General features: G+C 27.1%; 1 protein-coding gene across 1 annotated transcript in view; it reads left to right on the forward strand.

The window, feature by feature from the left end:
* The window catches only part of LOC113370649, a 219,443-nt gene that overhangs the window by 168,011 nt on the left and 39,388 nt on the right, over window positions 1-12,044 (forward strand). The gene's annotated exons all lie outside the window — the stretch shown is intronic.

A 12,044-nucleotide genomic window follows, 5' to 3' on the forward strand; every position in this document is an offset into this window, starting at 1 on the left:
AAACATATCTCATTGCCACCCATGATCGAATTCCGCAAATAGTTTCATCATAAAAATTTTCAAGCTTTTATGACTTGTCAACATTCTCTGCTAAATATAATTATTTTTATAGATTGCAGAATAAAAATAAAATAAAAAAAAAAAGCTTTTATGACCGTTAGAAATTTGCATCTATTTGTTTCATTTTGATAGTTAAACATATATTCAATTTGCACGAATTTTTGTGTTCGCATTGCAATATTATTATTATTAATTTTATAAATGATAAACTCTTGCAAATTCTTATTTCATTGATTACGTCATATTATTTCATCGATTTATAGTCATGTACAACCATACAATAATTATTTTAACCTGTCATACCTTTATACTAATGTTACCTGGACATTCTTCTTCATATTTTTTCATACCTGTTATTTTTAATTCAATTCATGTAATTCTTAGAAATTGTTCCGAAATCACTTTATATATATGAAATTAACACCAATCTTTCTAATATCAGTATTTGAAATTATTATTACTATTATTTTGAAATTTGAAATATATCTGGTCACGAAACATTTATGCCATGAAGTAAAGGATGTGGTGAAATAGTCAAAATTTATTGTATTAGATTTCACTGGTGATTTGCGATTCCGTGTCGAAAAAATTAGGTCATTTTGGAATATTTTGAATTAATTATAATGATTATATAATTGCTCAGAATTGTAAACAAATGTATCATTTTAATTAATGCTGTCGGTGAATAGTAGCGGAAGTTTTATATGAATTTTATTATATTTTAACTGCATATATTTTTCTTTATTAACACTATTAGCTAGATTATTTAAACATATAATTATTAATATTGCTTGATGAAGTCAAGGTTATGTGACACTTACAATTATTATGTAATTGTTTTTACGAACGTAATTTTTGTAGGGATTCTTCACACAATTCCTTTTCATTAAAGTTCGTTTGATTTACAACTATTTATTCAAATTGGAATTTGTAACTTTAGGCATATTTTGGCAAATATTGTTGCAAAAATTGATCAACTTGATGCAAATATTGTTGCAAATATTGATACAACGTTTATCGCCACGATATCAGAAAAAAATTACACGAACCATGGTAACTTTATTAGAAAATTTGGTTAAAAATGTATCTAGGTAACTTAATGTACCGATGAAATTTTTTTGCCGAAATTCCTGGAAAATAACGATTTTTATGTCACACTACCCTACATTTTTTTCTTTTACCAAATCGCGTATGTCTGATATGGCTCATGTAGAACTTCCTAGCGTCAGACACATATGACTGACAATGCGATTAACTTGTTCAAGTCAATTATCTTTTCTCGTCCTGATTTTTTACAACGCTGTTTTAAATTCAGATCAGTGAAATATGACTTCCTGGCTGAGATAACACACAAAGGGACCATATAAGATTCAGGTGGTAAAAAATCTTGTATAATAAGGTTATAAAAGAACGTTTATTTTTGAACCTCCGTTCGTAACCTAAGCGAATTTTCTCATGATTATTTCCACTCAGATAATCTAAAAGCGTCATAAGTGATTTCTAAATAAAAAGCACAAAGCATATTTGTTCGGCAAATAATCATTAGTAGGAAAATAGATTCTGAAGTATAGTAAAGTAGATATCATTTCTTAGGAAAGATAACCTTTTTCGCTTTGTCTTCGTTGTATATAATTTATTTAAGTATATTTTAATTAAAATTAATTTAAATTAGTTAAAATATTTCAATTTTTTTATCGAAATTTGGCCATGTTATTACTTCTAAATTAACAATATTTAAAATTTATCATTTTGTCGGACTATTAGATCTTGTTGATTATCCGAATATCTATAATTAACCCTGAAATGAATCTCATTAATGATTAATATAATATTTTATCAGTATGTAATGGAACTTCTTGAATTTTTTTGTGAACTGCTTCGCATAACTTAAATATTTTGTTATATGTATATGTATATATATTATGTGTATGTATATATCATATTACACATGAAGCCAAACATTCTACTGCAATTATTCAACATAACATCGCTTGTGACATTTGCATCCAAACTGGTGAAAACATATCACCGAGCATTTTGCATGCTACTCACATTGTCTGCATTGTTAAAAGCTCATATGAACATTATATATAAAGGAATTATCTATTTATGGATTTAATTCATTTGTTTCTACATATTTGTTGAAAATTAACATAACAATCGATGTGATTTTCAAAAGAGCAAATCAGGATTAATTTAATCAATTACAGCAGCAAAATTGTGTATAAATATATCTTGATTAACAATACATATTTCAAGACATTGTTTGAGATATTGTTTTTTTTTCACATTTTTAACTAATGCGAATCTTTTCCTATGTTGTTTTCTATAATACAGGAAGTATTTTTATAAAGATCTAATTTGTAAATAAATTTATATGAAAACTAAACTTTGAGTGTAAATACGTCATAATAAAGGGTTGGTCAATATATGGGGAGTTTCAATCAAAGTTTTGTATGGAAATAGCATGGAAAAATTATCAAAAATTTTAAAAATATTTTTTAGGTGTAATTTAGCGAACAAATGAATGAATAAAACTCATTCATTTGTCGCTAAGTTATATCTAAAACATTTTTTTTAAATTTTCAAAATTTTTTCCATGCTCTTTCCATACAAAGTTTGATTGAATTGCGCACTATTTAAAAGTTAATGTTAAGAGCTAAAACTTTCAGAGAATTGTTTTTTATCAATTTGGAACCATTTGAGCCCTTGGGAGCAAGGAAATTCGAAAATGTCCATATTAAGGGCCACCCTAATATATAAATATATATATATATATATATATATATATATTGATTGTTTCTTTTCCGAACAGTAAATCCAATAATAAAAAACAATTTGTTTTTTGAAGATGTTTAATACGACGTTTCGGAACTAGGTACGTTCCATCATCAGGTTTATTCTGTCAAATACAATGTTTTTTAAAATACTGATTAACATTAATTAACAATGGTCAATACAGATTAATTAGAAAAAAATTTTGTTATAAAGGAATGGATTATGTACCGGATAGATAGTAATAAGACTTAACTAAAAAAGGTTTTATATAAAATTGAGAAGCAAAAATTATTTACCTGTAATAATTTATATATCCATATCACTAATATTTTTTTGTTAAAAACACTCGATTTTTTTGGAAGATATTTGTAGATGTTACGACTACACATCGTAACATCTACAAATATCTTCCAAAAAAATCGAGTGTTTTTAACAAAAAAATATTAGTGATATGGATATATAAATTATTACAGGTAAATAATTTTTGCTTCTCAATTTTATATAAAACCTTTTTTAGTTAAGTCTTATTACTATCTATCCGGTACATAATCCATTCCTTTATAACAAAATTTTTTTCTAATTAATCTGTATTGACCATTGTTAATTAATGTTAATCAGTATTTTAAAAAACATTGTATTTGACAGAATAAACCTGATGATGGAACGTACCTAGTTCCGAAACGTCGTATTAAACATCTTCAAAAAACAAATTGTTTTTTATTATTGGATTTACTGTTCGGAAAAGAAACAATCAATATATTGAAAAAATCCAGGACTTATCTATTGAATATATATATATATATATATATATATATATATATATATATATATATATATAAAGTTTATCACACCTCTATATACGGCGATGGAAGTTAACCAGTCAGATGCCGAATAATATAAATCTGTTCCATTGTCTAACGTTTCCTGCATTTGCGATTCAAATAACGAGTTCCTGGCTGCATTCAAATCAGCATTGATGTATTCACCAGACGAGAACAACCAGTAAACTAATAAAGCTTATATAAATTAAAATATAGTGCAATAAAATCCTATAATCTTTATTATTTTCATTATGTCGGTAAAATAATTATATTAATAATAATAATAATAATATAGGGTGGGTCGTGAAATCAATAATAATATAGGGCAGGTCGGGGCACAAAGGTCCAATTTGACTTTAGGCAATTATAATGTGAAAACCAAACCAACTACATCAGATCAAACAACATAAATCAAATAGACAAGTATTTAACTGTGTTCAGTAAAATTTTCACAATCAGATAGCTAATCATAATAGTACTATGTTTCTTTTTAACTGTTTTTTTAAAAAATTGTCACCTAGTCCTATTTTCTTCTTATGCGGGGTAAAATGGGATAGCTCGGGGAAAAATACATGCAATGTTTTTAATTTTTAATTTGCAAGAATTTTTACGAAATAATAGCTTTGAAAAGGTTTGCACTTTTTCAGGGTAAAAGTTAAGTTTGTCTTTTTATATCCCACACACATGTAAGTTTTTTTAGTGATGAAAACATCTTATAAAGCAGTTAAATAAACTTAAGAATGATATTAAGGTGAATGATATTAACAATAGTGCTCACAACCAAAAAACTAATAACGAAGAAAAAATCTTTTGTTATAGATTTTCGATATGGTCGTTTATACCCTGATTGCAACATAGTTGATTTAAAGTGATAGCTTCTTATACATTTTTTGCCCTCTACTTTCAAATATTGTTGGGAAAAAACTCCTAACTTGTTTACAATTCTGAGCTATTATATAAACATTATAATGGATTCAATAATTTCCTAATTGGGATAATGGTGATGGTTTATCCACGGATCTTTAAGCCCTGCTCTATATTATTTAAGCTATGTATGAAGATATAATTTTGTATCTTAATACAGCATATTAATAAACTTTGGTTACAATTTTTAATTTTGTATAATTTACTCAAAAATATGTTAAAACATTTATATTGCACCTTGTATCACTAAAAACCTTATTACATTGTGTACAAATCTATCTACATTTGCTGTTTTAAAAGTTTTGGAACAAAATTGTTGACAAAAATTACTTAAACTTTGCAATTTATAATCACCAAATTAGTTCACGACCACACTTTTTTGAATTTGCATTATTTGTCACAAAATTTGATGAAATTTTAATGCACCATTATATATCAATACAAAGTTTAATTGTTTACAAATATGTATTTTTCGATTTGTTTGTAATGGAATAATATTATTAATAAAAAAAATCAGGAATTAAATATTATCAGTACGTATTGTATAACAGAACAAAATAACTTTATGTTAAAATTTAAATTTTGAACATTTTTCTTAATAAATTTTGTTCGAAAAGTTATTAAACGTTGTATACAGATTTGTAGATAATTTTATTAGCTTTTTAACTATATATAATTCCATTTTTATGCTTTAAATACTTATAACAAAATGGATATAAAAAACGCAACATGGAACTAACCTATATAGACTATAACCTTTATTATCACCCACGTTATTGATTTATTTTTTTAAAAAAAGCTTTTGAACAATTTTTTTTTTCATTTTAATAAATAATAATAATAATAATAATAATTTTAATAAATTTAAGCTACAAATAAAGAAATATGGGTATGTGTATATTTATCTTCAAATTATTTTTACTAGTCTAAATATACGTTTTCAGTTAGTAATTTTAACAATGGTCCCAATTTTATAAAAATTGTAATTATAACTATATTTTTTATTACAAGAAGAATTTAAACCAAAACCATAATATATCGTGATATTATTAAAATATGCATCCAAATCTGCATTTAAGCGACCGCATTCATATAAATTCTGCCAGTATACAATATTTCTCTTGGCACCACTCCTGACTTTTAACAAATCATGCTGCACCAGAACATTGCAGAAAAACAATAGCCGGCAATCGTACAATACATGAATAACTGTATAAAGCGGACACTTTGTTTGTGATATAGTTTGAAGGGTTTTGTAGCAGGTAAAATGATACAGAATATGCGGTCGCACATATTTTGTTCCTTTTATATAAGGGTCTCTACTAATAAACCCTTATCAAAATGACACTTGCCCCAATGGATGCGTGACTAATTTTTCCGAGGCCGAGGGCGGCGAAGGTTCATGAATGTATAACATGCGTTGAAAGTATGTCACAATTAATTTATGAAAGAGAATTTTATTATGTTATTATATTATATATTTGTTTTATACACAAAACTTTCTTCACAATTAGAAACTTGAATGAGAAAAAAAACTATAATATAAATCTTTGTCTTTCCTATAGATAAATAATTAACATCTATTGCAATCAAAATTTAATTGTTAATATATTTTTATATGATAGAAAACTTATATGTGTTGCAAATTTACATTATGCCAAAAAGAAAAAAAAAATATTCGAATCGCATTAATTTGGCAATTTGCCATAATATTTTGGATACAAGGGAATTGGATGAAAGGGAATTTTGTTATATTAATATATCATATTATTTGTTTTATACACAAAACTTTCTCCACAATTAGAAACTTGAATGAGAAAAAAAAAACTATAATATAAATCTTTATTGGCTTTCTTATAGATAAATAATTAGCATCTATCGCAATCGAAGTTTAATTGTTAATATCTTTTCATATGACAGAAAACTTCTACGTCTTCTTATATATCTAAAAATTTTTGTGACAATTATGATTACGTCCAAACTAGTGATAAGATTAATTTTACTGACTCACTATAATATTAATATTTGTGGTTTAATACAATTTTTTGCTTTAATAAAAAGTAGTGTTTAATAAAGCTCTAAGGCATGCAAATTTACATTATGCCAAAAAGAAAAAAATCTTAGTCGAATCGCATTAATTTGACGATTTGCCATAATATTCTAGGCACAATCGATTTTGAGGGTAAAATTTTGAAAATTTGGATTAATTACAGTTGTACTTTATAATATCTCATTTAGCTTCTATCTAACAGAAACGATTTAGATTTTTGCCTGACAAGTTTTTAGATTAAAGATGGCATTTTTTAACTTCTAGTTAGGGTAAATTACAATAATCGCAAAAAATTGAATAAAAATTGAATTTTTATTAATTTTTACGTTTAAGGGTTTTTGAATATTTTGGCATACTTTAGAAAGAATGTGTGCATCTACGTGTGTTCGTCGACGATTTCGGGAACACGGGTCAGCCGATTTGAATAATTCAAAAAACATTCCGTTCGTATTAATGAGGGGACGTGAAGATTAGTTTTTGGCTAAAGCAGGTTCAGCCGTTTCGATGATACGGGGTAAAAAGTGCCAAAAATAGTAATTCAGTTTTTGAGAGAATGCAGCGTCCGATTTGAATGATTCAAACAACTTTTTATTTGTATTGACGAAACAAAGAAATGATTAAACTTTTGAAAGGCAGGTATAGCGTTTTAGGAAATCCAATAAAAAAAGTAAAATATTGCCATTTGGGGATCAAAAATGATCATTAGACTTAAGCACATCAAATTATCAGATATTTTATAGATTTTAATAATTAGGTCAAATATTGTTTACATTTTTATCATTTTCGTACCAATGTTTATCCGTCAGACCACGACTCGGCGCTTACGCGCTTCGATATTTCGTCTCTAAAACAGCTACGCAGCATGATTGCTTTGAAATAAAGTTCATATTATTTAAAAAAATTAAAAAATATAATTTTTTTAAAAAATAGACAATTTTTTCAAAAATTGCAAAATACTCAAAAATCTATTTTTTCAAAAATTTCCAGAAATATCAAAGCCTTTTTAAAAATTCTAATTTTTGGTATGGGAAGTTCTAGCAATTTGTCTTAAGCACGATATCATGCACCACTAGTTTTGAGTTTTAGTTTTCAGTTATCTCATATTATAATTATTCTATTTTCATAATTTTGTTAGTACCTTCCATTCTATTTTGGCTTTTGGTGCATAAACTTGTTTATGAACGTCTCAAGTAAAACTGAGATGCGACATTAGCACTTCGTCCACCCACGTTTCGTGACTTGTGTCATGTTACATGTTACGTGAGGCGACTCGTCTATCACACATTCTTTCGAGATATTGAGTCTTTCTAGCAGACATTTGCAACATATGGCTTTGTAAACATAGAGAAATTGACTCGTTTAGGGCGACCATATAGGTAGAGAATCTTTCAAACCAAATGGGAAAAATATAAACGAGAAATATTAACAAATTATTAATAATTGAGAAACGCATGGTTTTGAATGGACATTGCATAAATGACTTTCTTATAATTAATTTCTTAAGCAATTATTTTTTATTATCTACATATTATTTACAAATGTACTATATGGACTACTCTTAAACAATCTAACTGGAGAAATTAATTTTTAATACCAGAATCAGTTTACACAATTTTATTTCATAACATCTGATTTAAAAGTTCAATACAATAAATAACTAGTTGGTATTGGTACTTTGCCTTGAGGCAAGTTACATGAACTTCCTGATATGTGTAAATCGGCTTAATCAATAAAAAATAAATTAATTTATGAGTGATTAAAAGTATTCCGAGTGGATTTATTACACATAATTAAAAACAAACGAACACGTTAACTCGGACTATTTTCTAAAAGCACATTTTCAAAAATCAATAATATTTATAATTGAACCAGTTTCTGTCGGACTTTAATGGTTTAGTATGTTCATTAAGACCAAGTATTCTATCGTTATACCAATTAAATCATCTAATTTTAATTTTAACAAACGTCGAAAAAACTACTCTTTTTCTCAAACTTTAAAATTAAACTGCTTGCCGTAATATTTCAGTAAGTTCTATAAGACCATGATATATATCGCTTAAAAAATTCCATAAAAATCGGCTTAAATTTTTTTTTCAACAGTTAATTACAAGAAAACGGCTCAGTAGATTCTCACCTAAAACTAATCAGTATCGTTTACAACTAATATCTTTCAAACAGTTTTTGATTTTTTAAAATCAATTCGGTAGTATGAGCTTAAATGTGCACGGAAAATTTAACATTTTTTTCCAAATTACAAAGAAACGGCTCGGCCGATCGTCGGACAAAACTGAGAAACGATAATCCTCATCGAGATACATCAAATAGTTTTTTTCGACGATTTTTATTATTATTTCTTTGACGGTAGATAGTCTTATAGATCATACTAAAATACTACGGCCCTGCGACAACCTGTTTACCTTTAAAAAATCGTCAAGGTTTGCAAAAATTGGCATTTGTCAAAATTAGACCTTTCATCGACGTTTTCTCAAAAACGACTGGGAAGTTTCTTTGTAATTAGCAGAAGAGTAAATAATTTTAGACCAATCTTGAATCGATTTAAAAAATTCCTAAAATGGTCCGAAAGATATTCGTTGGGTATCGCGTTGCTTAGTTTTTTTAGAGATTGGCCGGGCCGTTTTTTCGTCATTAAATGTTGAATTTTTTATGACGAATTTGATGAAATTTTGCATTACGATAGATTTCGAAGTCTAAAATAACATACTAAAATATCATATGCCTACGATAAGGTTGAATTATAAAAAATTCATCAATGTTTAGAATTTTGCCGGCTTAAGTGATTCTAGTTAGAAATTATGCCGGCCATCTATATACGCTCTGTGTTTCCTAGGAAGCTACTGATTACAGTTGATATACACACTTATACATTTTTAGAACCCGAAATGCATGAGATGAAATGTCTCAAACAGATTAATCAAATTTATACATTTGTAGATATTATAAGTGTTTTTTGAAAGATATTAATTGGAAATCGAATTGATTACATTTAAGTGAAAGCGAAAATTTTATTTTGTCAACTCTTATTGATTAAGTTTATCATGTATACGTATAGGGTTGTTTATCCAACTTGCCTCAAAGCAAAATACTATTTCCAACTAGTTTTTTTTCCTTTTTGGCCAGTTGGCATTTTCATTCCAAACTGACTCCATTCCATTAATCAGCGAATATTTATAATCCTAAAGCTCGATGTTCGTTCACGATCCATATTGTTGGCACGCAGAGCACATGTGCAATATCTACCAACGCCTGGGTTTAGGTGTGTTTATATTATTCGCGTGTGTGGTTTATTATTTTATTACGTATGCAAAAAGGATATGGGGATTTAAACCGTGCCGTAATAGGCCAGAAACAGAAACGCATACTGAAACGTTGATTATTTTAGATATAAACAGGAATTCAAGAAAATTATGAACGTTTTAGGTTTTCATTCCATATTAGTTCCGGTTTAATAAAGAATTAGTGAGAAATATACATAATAAACTGGAATTTTATGTTATATCTCTATACCCATAACTCCGGAAAGCGTAGAAAAGACTGGGTAAGGTTGTTCCACCTTTTTTTTGAACAGCAATAATTTTGTTAATTTACCTGTTTACCGGATTAGTCATAGAATCAAATCATACAAGAAAAGTCGGCGAGTGTCACAACCGTCCACATCTGAATTTTTTAATCACACCAAACTTTATAAAACCTTATTTCTTATACATATTGATCCTAATGAGACTTAATGATCATTATTATTTTTTTTATTCTCTATTTTATTTACAATTGTCTAGTTAAGGACATTTATTAAATAATCATTATAAAAATAAAATCTTGCAACCTATGACTACATCAAAATGGCCAGATGTTTATTGATTCTAAACATACTATATTTTTTTTATCTTCATAGCTTATACTATATAGCTATATCTATGTTTTACTATACTTTTTGAAAACTTAGGATAAATCCATTCCTGGAAATATACAACACAATTGCGTTGTTGCAAAAGTTCGAAGGTTGAAAATTATATTTGAATGCATATGATCGCGCGATGGTTAATAAACACAATTATGCAAATATAATTAATTAAAACATCATATTATGCATTCTACAAGTTCTTATGTCATATCAGATTTATATATACAAACTTTGTGAATGCCATTACGATTCTAAATATTTATTTTTAGCTCGGGTCCAAACGTTAAACGAAATCAACTACCATGTATTGACTTCAGTGTAATAGGATTAAGATACGATAAGCCAATTTAGGGGATAGTGCATTTTAAATTGAATTAAAATTAAAATCAAAAAGCGAGAACGGGAAATTACATTTTGTATTTTATAATTCTATTACAAGGAATGAAGATAAAAATTGGAGCATCGGGAAATGCTAGAATTTTTATATTATACAGAGGAACAGATGTCCTCATCGTGGATATAAAATGCATATATGTAAATATATATATATATATATATATATATATATATGTATATATATACACCTAAGTCTGTTTTTACACGGAGATTGGTTCCAGAAGAATCCGTGTAAAAAAAAACGTGTAAAAAAAGACATTGATCTTATACAAAAATGGGTGATTTGTTCCTAATCTCTAAAACCTATTAAAATTGGTGAAAAACAAGAATTTTTAAGAACAAGAATTAAATTAGTGCTATTCACATTTGCTTTGACCAGTAAAAATTGTTTGTACGCGCTAAAGGGGAATTCACTTAAATCTTTAAGCTAGTGTTCGCAAACTATCGATATTATCGATGGTTTCAGACTTTTTTCTTTCATAAATACTTTTTTGTGATATGAACATACTTCGCAAAAATTTAATTTGACAAAAAAAATTTAGGTACATAAAATTTCAAATCGTGCTAAATGGAATAAATTCGTGTAAAAAATTTAAAAATATTCAATTTTCAAACCGTGTTATATCAAAACCGTGTACAAAAAGACCGTGTAAAAACAGACTTAGGTGTATATATATATATATATATATATATATATATATATATATATATATATAATGGATAGTTTTAGTTTTGAACTTTTATATAATTGGATAAATTGCTGCTTTCCACTCAAAGTTGACACACTCGTAAAACTTTTAAAGTATTTTAAACAAGCTTTACTCGCATAAGTTTTCTATAAATTTTATTTCTGCAATTTATATGGAAATGTTAAAATATATTATAATCAATTTGAATTTTACAATTGAAGAGGAAAAAGTGTCCTGTTTTGATTCGTAATGTTTTGTACAATGTTCGGCAAATATATTAGTGAATTAATTTAGGTGCGTAAGCCTAATTTTGTTCTTCGTTCATTCCAGAATTAATTCGTGTCTCTTAATCATCGCATTTAATTGCCAAGTTTCGTTTGTATATCCTATCACGCCTTATATATGAC

Source organism: Ctenocephalides felis, unplaced genomic scaffold (assembly GCF_003426905.1).
Source record: "Ctenocephalides felis isolate EL2017-DRISC unplaced genomic scaffold, ASM342690v1 CF-g0.4_SCAFFOLD_00845, whole genome shotgun sequence".
NCBI lineage: Eukaryota > Metazoa > Arthropoda > Insecta > Siphonaptera > Pulicidae > Ctenocephalides > Ctenocephalides felis.